Source organism: Astatotilapia calliptera, unplaced genomic scaffold, assembly GCF_900246225.1.
Source record: "Astatotilapia calliptera unplaced genomic scaffold, fAstCal1.2 U_scaffold_26, whole genome shotgun sequence".
NCBI classification, from domain to species: Eukaryota; Metazoa; Chordata; class Actinopteri; order Cichliformes; family Cichlidae; genus Astatotilapia; species Astatotilapia calliptera.
The window spans coordinates 270,331-280,742 of record NW_020535763.1 but is presented as its reverse complement, the minus strand read 5'-3'; the positions used below and the strand labels follow the sequence as shown (position 1 = coordinate 280,742).

Here is a 10,412-nt window from a genome sequence, read left to right as displayed (position 1 = left end):
TCATAACTCCAACTTGAACTAGTAATGTAACAGCCTTACAATCAGAAATTATATATATATATATATATATATATATATATATATATATATATATATATATATATATATATATATATATATATATATATATATATATATATATATATATATATATATATATATATATATATACACACACACACACACACACACCTGACATCCCTCACTCATGAGTTCTTGCTCTGCTGCCAGAAAATACCGAGCACACCCCTTCGACATTTTCGCCGACCAATCAGAGGGTTGCCGATCACTGTTTCTGCTATCGATGCGTATCCCCTTTTATGGCACCCAGTGATCGCACATTACTTCATCCAGCTGTACTAATCGTCAACAGCAGGTGTGTTCGGGGAACCGGATTAGCGAGCTCACGGTTAGCGCGATGATTTGATCTTGGATGTAGTAAGCGACGTACGAAGCACAAGGCCCAGAACTCAAAATGCAGCTTTATTGCTGACAGGTGACAAACGATAACAGAGATACAAAGCAATACAAAACTAAACTGGGAAGAGCTAATTGTAACACATACCAGAAGACACGGGGAGAATCACACACAGCATGAGGGACGACGCGACACTGACTCAGAGAAACACAGGGTTTAAATACACTGGGAAGTAACGAGGGGAATGAGACACAGAAGGAGGGCACAGCTGGGAGAAATCAGGACTGACGAGACAAGCAAAGGAGGACACATTTACATAAGACACGGACCTTCAAAGTAAAACAGGAAGGATCCCATACGGTAAAAAAATACATTTTTCCTGGCCAAAATATATTTCAAATATATGGTAAATATATTTTGTATTTGTGATGCTCCAAAAAAATATATTTTTGAAATTGAAAATATATTTCTTTCAAACCAAAATACATTTCAAAACATATTTTAGGGTGAAGAAAATACATTTCCAACCTTACAGTAGAATGTATATCAAAGTATCCTTTATTTAAAATATATTTAGTGCAATAATGATGATAATGATAACAATACTAAAAGTAACATGTTTTATGCACATCTGCAAAAAACAGTTGGATTCAAACAAAACAGAGTCAAAGGTCTATCACGAATTAGGTTGTTTATTCATTTGCTTACAGTATTTCACATTACACAATATCTCACTATAATGTAGCGTTCATTGACTTTGAAATTATCTGTCAGTGATACAGTAAACAAGATACAACAACTGCTATGTACACTTTAGTTTTTGACAATATATACAATTTAGTACTTAAAGGAACACACTCCACTGTTTTGGAAATAGGCTCATTCTCCACCTCCCTCAGAGTTAAAAATGCAGCGTCTTCTTTCTAGATCCGTACGTTAATAGGGCTCTGGAGCGTGATCTTACGGGATGGGGCGTAGCCAGGATTTTTGGTCAAGGCGCCATATTAGCAGGCCAAACAAATGCTTGCTGTGTGGTCGGTTGTAATGTTAGATTGCACTACCGACAAAGGAATAAGCTTGAAAACAGGCTCTCTTTTCATTGTTTCCTCACCTGGAAACATCATGAGGGAGCTTATGTGTTGGATGTTACCAAAAGAAGGCGTCTAGCCTGGATAGCAGCTGCGAGACGAGCTGATATTCAGTTCTCTACCAGCCACAGATATCTGTTGGTGTGCTCCAGTATTTTCATTCAGGTAAGTTCTAAATAAGTTCATATTATTATTTATAGCCTGTTAATTTTATTTTCAATAGCACAAACTTAGAACAAACATGCAGAACTACCTTCTATTTATAGAGTTGCTAATTATTTGGCATTATTGCAACAAACCAGCCTATGAAATGAATGAAACAAATCCTGACTGGGTTCCAACACTACACATGGGGCACTACGAAATCCCTGCTTCAAACTACATGCTACATACCACCATGCCAATCAGATTACTTCTTCCATGTGAGGGTAAAAAGGTGACCTTCCTGGATAAGATGGCAAAGGTTTGCTGCGTTTTGGTGAACATGTGCCCCAGTGTGGTAGTAAAACCAGGGAAAAATGCTCTTGTTAAATACTTTTAAGTCTTGTGCTGTTTATGTAGTGATAAGTTTTCAAAAGAGACAGTAAATTACAGAATGCTAGTAGTGGGTGATATTATACAAATGCTGTCATGATTTTATGTGAACATTTTGTCATTTGTAAACTATACATAACATTTTTTCTACATTGTAACTGATGTGATGTTCGACAAAGTGCTTTTAATTAAAAATAGGCAAACATTTCTTTGTTTCTTTATTCAACTTTTGAACAGTGGTATTTAGTAAGTACATATTCAGTAAATGCAAAGTATTTACATGGCCCCCTAAATTAAAACATTATGGGTTATTCAGAACAGAACTATGCTTGGAAAAATATTGTCCCATCAGTTGATCCAACTCCTCCACAGTAGCAGGTGGAACCTTTCTTTTTTGAGGATGGCTTCTTTTACCTGTCACAACGAATGGTCTGTTTATGTTTTGATCAAGAACCTTTTTTTTGGGCAGCTGAAGAGGAGAAGTCTATCTTATGGCCAACCTCTGGCTGTATCTTGGTCATATTACCCAGCAAAACCCAGTATGCAGGTTCATCTGTAACAGTCCTTGTGCCACAGATCCTCACTGTTGCTTCTACATTAAACAGAAGAGCAGTGACATGGCTGCAAGTCTCCACGACTCTAGCCATACAGCTGCAGTGGGCGGCTTCAACCTTCCCTGTGATGCTCACAATGACCTGTGGCTGCAATGCTGCAATTCAGTCTTTAAGAGTGCAGGACCTGAAACACACACACAGACAAAGTTCATTTAAAGACAAGAACTTTAATAAGCCAAGTCCGACACAAATGTGTTTTATTTACTTTCAAATCCATTTATCATAAATGTAACAAATAAAGTGTTTGTATGTATCCATCTATAGAACGCTGCATGTTATATTCTAAATCTGCCTGTTTCTTTTTAGAAACCTATCAGCAAAAAATGAACCTAAAGTATGTAATGCAAGGATGTAATCACTTTCAAGAGGGAGAAAACATAAAGTTCGACTTTAAGTGACAACTATGGACACCTAATATGACAAGGAGATTCTGCAGGTCATTAATCAATGTATAAAACTAAAACAGAATGTATTTTTAGTGACACAGGACACAAACAAGGAAGCAAGATGTGTAATTAGGATTATTTATAATAAATATGAATTAATTAGGGCAATTTCTTTAACCATAAAGAATAACTAAATCCTTCAGGACAATGTCACATCAATGCACTGAACTCACTATGTTATCCCTCTAACAGAGCCTCTACATGTTCTCACTGTAATTTCCCCCTCACGAATGAATTTTTGCTAGCACTAATTTGAATGCTGGGGGGAATCAAACGCATTTTACTCGCAGTACTCAAGCTGACTTACCTTTGCTTGAATGACGGCGTACTCACAACGTGGAGGCTTAAAAATAGCCAAATCTTGTACCCAGTCCTTGGTGAATTGGATGTGCGCCTCCAGAGATTTATAATTGCGAAATTGGTGCGCCGTGTATGCTCTGACTCCACAGACAAGGTATGAGAGTAGATCATGCTAAGTCAATAGCGGTTTGGTCTTCAGGGTTTCTACTCCACGGCTATATTTCATACGGGTCCACATTTCAACAATCAAGTACCGTCTCTTTGCATCTGGACAGAATCTGTCTCTATACCGTCATTTTCTTTTGAGCTACGTTTCAGAATGGTTCGTAGCAATCTTGTTTTGATTCGTGACCTGCCAAGATGGTGCTGCGCTCCCACAATGCATTGCGACATTACGTCAACTCCAAAGCCCTTTGCGTGCAGGAGTGTATGCGCATGCGCACTGCCACGGTGGTTTAAAAAATAAAGATATAATGAAAAGTAATTAATAAAAATTAAATATTTAAACATTCCCACAAATGTGCAATGAACGTGCAAAAACTCTCTTTAGTAGTTGTTGCTGTTTCTTTCTTTCTTTCTTTCTTCTTTTTTTTTTTTGAAAAATAACGACGTCTCTGAGGCGCGAAATCTGACAGCGAGAGGAACGGCCGGATACAGGAGACGGGAAGAAACAAGCCGATTATGTTCGCGTTAATTAAGTGGTTGGAAGATGTAAAATTCTCAATTCTGCCAACTGAACATATACGAGATTTTAATGAGGATGAATAATTAGCCGGCATGGAGGAAACGGACCTTTATTTCGTGGAGTGGCGACAAGAAGCCAAGGCGGGTGGCCAGTCTAAGAAGCCTCCATCATCAAGCTAGCAGGTGCCTTTTCCCATATAATATTACTTTATTCTCGTGTATTTGGAACGGAAGCGTAGAGCTGCCACCCAGGCAAAAGAGAAATATAAGTATATCACGTTATAACGTTAAAAGTTTATCGTTCTAACAATATACTATCATGTTTGAACAACATGTTTGAACAACATTGTACGAAAAATGTACATAATTATCACGTCCGTACAATATTGTGCGAACGTGACAATTATGTATATTATAATAACGTGATATTATATTATACAAACATGAAAAGCATAATGTTAGAACAATAAACATTTCACGTCATAACGTGATACAGCTCTATTTTTCTTTTGCCTGGGTGGCAGCTCCACGCTTCCATAATTTGGTAATCAAAATATGTAACTTAATTAATTATATTGTGACGTACTTTTGCCTTTTCTTATTATTCTGCCTTCTCAATAACTATCAAAGCCTATTCACATTTAATTTGGCTTTCACAGAAATCCTACCTCTCCTTCTGGCTACAGAGTACTTACCAAGGTTAGAAACAAAGAACAGTTATGCTTTATTAATGTTCGCTAATTACAATGTTCCACATTTCCTTGCTTTTTAAGTCATTTTTAGGCTTTTTAGAGTTTTTGTTTTTTATTTTTTTAGCAGTAATGTTTCTGCCTATTTATTTCAGCCCATGAAATCGAATGCAGATCTTCCTAATGTGAGATTTACATTCATTGTCATTAATGTTGTTGCTGTTGTTGTTTTTGTGCAGTTTGCAATCATATAAACCTAGCAAGCATCAGTCAGCACAGTGACTAACCTAAACAGATTCTTGCTTTATTCACATATATTATATGTAATTATATATACCTGCACATTGTACCTAGGGTTGCAGCCACTTGGCCCCACCCCATTGTTGTGACAGCCCTGATTGTACTTATACACTGCATCTGAACAGGGAACAGTCTGCCACATTAATGTATTTTTAAGTGACTTGTTTGTAATACATGAATTTGTTTTTTACAGATGTCAAAGTCTCAACCTCATGCTGCCCTCCCCCATCCTCCTAAAGTAAGTATTTGTTGTTGTAGTTTTTTATGCGGTGTCTGTGTCACATGCTAATCATAATTATTGAAATAACTGTTTTCTAACAGATTTTCCAAAACACTAGTTATGTTTGTTGTCATTCAGACCAATACTACTGCTTAGACATTGTTTAGTGGTCATGCATGTTTGACAAGCTCGTTATGATACCAAAACAGTAGGCCTATCACAATAATCGATATATCGACTTAACACACAATACATGTACATGACCTCAATAATTGTTGATGATGTAATTTATCCGCCATTATATTTACAAAAATAAAATATAATGATAACATAACAATAACATTAAATAACATTGTTTTCTATTTGTTAGAAAATTTACTATTTATTCAAGTTTTTAAGGTATCTAATATTTTGATTCCTAATTTCAATGATCTAAATACTTTAAGAATTAGATGTTGGTTTGTCAATTGAAAGTGTGTAGATCTTGCATTATTATGGTGTTATATTATGATTATACATTCAAAGACATAAAATGGTCTTAAAATGACAATGACATAACTTGTCGCAATTGTTTATGGGGCAATATACCGACCAACAAAAAGTCGCTATCGTAACAGGCCTTCAAAACAGACGGTTTTATGATTGATAAATTCAAAAAATAAATACATTTAATTTCTCTGAGATTCTCTAATATTCAGTTACAGTTCACAACACAGTTACCCGTACATGCAGTATTATACTGTAAATATAAATCTCTGCATTTAGCATCCCACTAGAAGCGTCACAGTTACTGCCTCTTTTTTTTTTTTTTTTTTTTTAAAATACCTGTACTATCACTAACACATTTACTGTTTTACTTTTAGCCTGTGGATACAAATGCAGATTTCCTTAATGTAAGTTGTGCATTTTAATTACATCATGTTATTTTTATTATTATTTATTTATTTATTTTATTTTACATTCAAATATTTCAAGCTTCTTGGTTAAAGAAGCTTGATTGCTAGTAGGTAAAGAATAGTTCACCTATAATTCATATTCCCAATTAATTTCTCACCTCTGATTGAATGCCTTTGTTTGTTTTCCTTTTGACTATAACAAAACATTTTTGCTGGATATATATGGTGAATTTATATGCATAGATACAGTCGTAGTGCTTGACACATGCAAACAGCAGTAGATGTACTAAAAAGGAAATAATTACAATCATGATGTTGATTGCTGATGTCAGTATATATATTTTAGAGGAATGTTTTGTTTTTCACCCAAAATGAACTATATTGCTTCAGAAGAGATTTATTACCCTATATAAACAGTATCTATATATTGTTCTGTTTTTTGTTTGTTTTTGTTATTTTCAGGTTCAATGGTGCGTGTTCTTCTAATGGCCGCCTTCCCACTGGAGGTTTTGATCCACAGCAATTTAAAAGGTAATCAGCTTTGAAAGTCAGTTCAAATGGTTAGCTAATAGTACTTTAAAAAGCCTACTTCTCTGTCACCAGTTTCTTTACCAAAAAGCATAATATTGTAGTTCAAATGTTTAGATGAACAAAGATCAGATTTTTGGAAATTTAACTAGCCAGACACTCAAATGTTAATGCTTTTTATAGGAGGACACAGCAAAACAGACATCGGCGCAGAGCGAAGAACTGCCCTTGATAAAGAAACCATGACAGCCATATATAGTAAGTGAAGACTGTGTATCTAAAATTGCATACTGCACAAGTAACTCACTTTGCAACAATAAAAATTGCACAGATAGGTGATGAAGCATTGAAGTGGTTGGACTCAGACAAAGAAGGTCAACAGATTGAATGATGGAGAGTAAGGATAGATGACCAAAAGGGGTGTTAGTATTACTGTAATGTGAACTGGATAGACTTTACATCGAGGGGGAAAAAAAAGGTAAAATTATGTGGAAAATATATCTGTATCTCTATAAACGGAAATATCTGTTTGCTAAATGAAGCTAGCTAATTTAAATCATGTTTTTATTTTAACTCTGATAAAAGTACTAGAACTGTGACTTTTGTTTGTTACAGTGGCGGTAAGGAAGAGGTTCCCCAATGTATCCAGAGGGGCTTTGGGGATTGCAGTCAATTCAAAGCTGGGGGAACTCAGACTGTTGGAAAAGAAAAAAAAAGTTACATTTTAAATATGTTTTATGTTCGTACACACCCACATATATATATCTATATATATATATATATGTGTGTGTGTGTGTATTCCTCTGCTTGTTATTGATCAGTAAACATCTTTGAGTGATCACATTTTTATTGTGTTAATAGCAGTTCACATCAAATTCACAGTATCGTTACTTATAAGTGTTTGTTGCAGTTGCATTTTGTATAGTAAAATGTATGTATATATATATGTGTGTGTGTGTGTGTGTGTGTGTGTGTGTGTGTGTGTGTGTGTGTGTATATATATATATATATATATATATATATATATAATTTTTATTTTTTAAAAATTTTACAATTTTTAAGAATGTTATGAAAATAAAGTTGTATAATGTATGTTCCTAGCTTGATTTATATGCTGTGTTTGTTTTAGATATCAAATAAAGATTTTCAGTTGTTACATGTGAATGTGTTTTCTTCGACTGAAATATATGAAGGGTAAAATATATTTTTGAAAGATTTTTAATTAATTTTCAATTATATTTTGAAATATATTTCAAAATATACAAAAATTGGCCAAAAAATATATGCGCTAAAATACATTTCAAAATATATAAATATATTTTGAAATGTATTTCAAAAAATATATTTTGAAATACATTTCAAAATATACAAAAATTGGCCAAAAAATATATGCGCTAAAATACATTTCAAAATATATAAATATATTTTGAAATGTATTTTAGCGCATATATTTTTTGGCCAATTTTTGTATATTTTGAAATATATTTTGAAATATATTTCAAAATATATTTTTTTACCGTATGGGATCACACAGAGACGCGAACTTGACACAGTGGAGACAGCAACTAAGAAACACAGAGACATAAACCATAAGGCAGAGGACTCTAAGAACAGAGGGGACACAGAGGGGAACTCAAACATGCAGACACAGACTTACACAGAACAGAGGGGACACAGAGAAACATGAAGGGCAAGGGATCGAAACTAGAAACCATAGAATAAATCACACACATAAGTACAATAATACAAAAACCACAAAGAACTAAAAACGCTGGGTCAGGAGACCCAGGACCGTGACAAAAAGAGCTTGCCTGGTACATATGCTTTTATATTTTCTACCCTGTGGTACAGAAGCACACGCACACACGTGCTAAATGTGAACAAACCTTTTTTTTGTACATTTTTGGAACATGAACAGAGCATTGATGTTCTTTATTAATGTGACCAGGAAGTCATTAAAATGTATTATGTGGTATTTGTACTTATTGACAGTTTTGGAGGCGAGAGACGTGCTGAATGAGAGCCAGGTGTCACAGGCTGGGTCTCTGACCCAGCGCTCTGAGTTCATGTTTGTATTTGTCTCATTTTGTTATGTGATTAGTTTTTGTGTCATTTCCTATCTGTCTTTAGTTTGGGCAGTTATTGTTTATTGTTCCTCTTGTTTTCTACATTTTGGGTTCTTGTATTATTCATCACGCATTAGGTTTGTTAAGTTTGTGTTGTCATGTCTAGTTTTAGTGTTTCCTGTTTTATTCTGACAGTGTCATGTGTTCTTTGTTCATTGTATTTAGCTTTCCTCTCCTGGTCCTGTCATTAGGTTTATGTCAGTCAGCTGTTCCCCCATGTGTCTCCACTTCCCCTGATCACCTCATGTATGTATTTAAGCCCTATTTAACCCTTGTGTCATCCTTTAAAAAACTTACGTTGATCACCCTGGGGACCAAAAAAGGTCCCGCCCCAAAAAGTGCAATAAAAATGTTATATACTAATATTTTTTACCACTTTAAATGAGTCAGTCTTTTAAGACTACTTCTGCCTGAAATATTCACATAAAGTTTTAATTATATTTTCGTTGTTTTAACCCTTTAAATCCCAGTTTTATTACATGAACGCCCTGTTTTTTTAGCCCCAAAAAACAAAAAAACATTTGAAGTAATATTTGATTGTTATTAGAATTAGGCCTTTAGATGGACTAAAGATTGGCACCAAGAGTCATTTCGATCGCCTTTTATTTTTTTTCCAGGAGCGCATTTCATAAAATGCACACTATCGACCACGCCCAAAAAGTGCAATAAAAATATTAAATATAAATTTTTTTTTTCACTTTAAATTGGTCAGTCTTTTAAAACTACTTCTCCCTGAAATATTCATATAAAGTTTTAATTATATTTTCGTTGTTTTAACCCTTTAAATTACAAAAAAACTAAAAAAAAAAACTAAAAAACTAAATATTTTCCCAAAAAAACATTTGAAGTAATATTTGATTGTTATTATAATTAGGCCTTTAGATGGACTAAAGATTGGCACCAAGAGTCATTTCGATCGCCTTTTTTTTTTTTTTCCAGAACCAGAAAATGGTCTCCAGGCGGCAAATGCTGCTCGTCGAGGCCGAAATGAGTGCATTCTCCCGGGTTAACTCGCGACGATGATCGGGGCATGTTGCGTCGGACTCCTTTTTCCAGCGCACACTTCCGGTACCACGTGACAACAAATACGTCATTTCCTGTTGACTAAAAAAAAAATGCACCCTCTCATGGTCCTAGGGACCGAAAAATGGTCCGCCCGATCAGCGGGCGAAGCCGCTGCTGCACGCCGGAAAAGAGGCGTCATTTCCGGCAGGTCTGTCCAAGCAGCCCGCTGTTTTCCAGCAGAGGTCAAATGTGAAGCAAGGGCGCCACCCAGTGGACAAATAAAAAAATTACATCCACCTGCTGGCCTCCACCTCTTGCTAATGTTACTGAATCTGTGGATTCAGTAACATTAGTGAGCCTTTCTAAATCCCAGTAACGAGTAACGCGTTCCTGGTTTTGGCATAATAACTAGTTACCGTGCTCGTTACCACAATAATAACGTAGTTACTGTAACGCGTTACTTAATAACGCATTAGTCCCAACACTGACTGTATGTCAGGAGCCGGTATTTTTTGCGGTGTCACCATGGCAACAAACACAAAAAACATTTAAAATATGTGACAG

At 35.2% G+C, this 10,412-nt stretch overlaps 2 long non-coding RNA genes across 2 annotated transcripts; both read left to right on the top strand.

Annotated features, from left to right (window-relative positions):
* The first annotated feature begins 4,010 nt into the window (after positions 1–4,010).
* Positions 4,011–4,971, top strand: LOC113017898 (uncharacterized). Its single transcript, XR_003271613.1, has 3 exons — positions 4,011–4,267; positions 4,744–4,783; positions 4,929–4,971. It is a non-coding gene; the product is annotated as an uncharacterized LOC113017898 (long non-coding RNA).
* A 13-nt stretch (positions 4,972–4,984) lies between these two features.
* On the top strand, positions 4,985–7,466 carry LOC113017897 (uncharacterized). Its single transcript, XR_003271612.1, has 5 exons — positions 4,985–5,311; positions 6,157–6,186; positions 6,652–6,720; positions 6,901–6,975; positions 7,333–7,466. It is a non-coding gene; the product is annotated as an uncharacterized LOC113017897 (long non-coding RNA).
* The last annotated feature ends 2,946 nt before the right edge of the window (positions 7,467–10,412 follow it).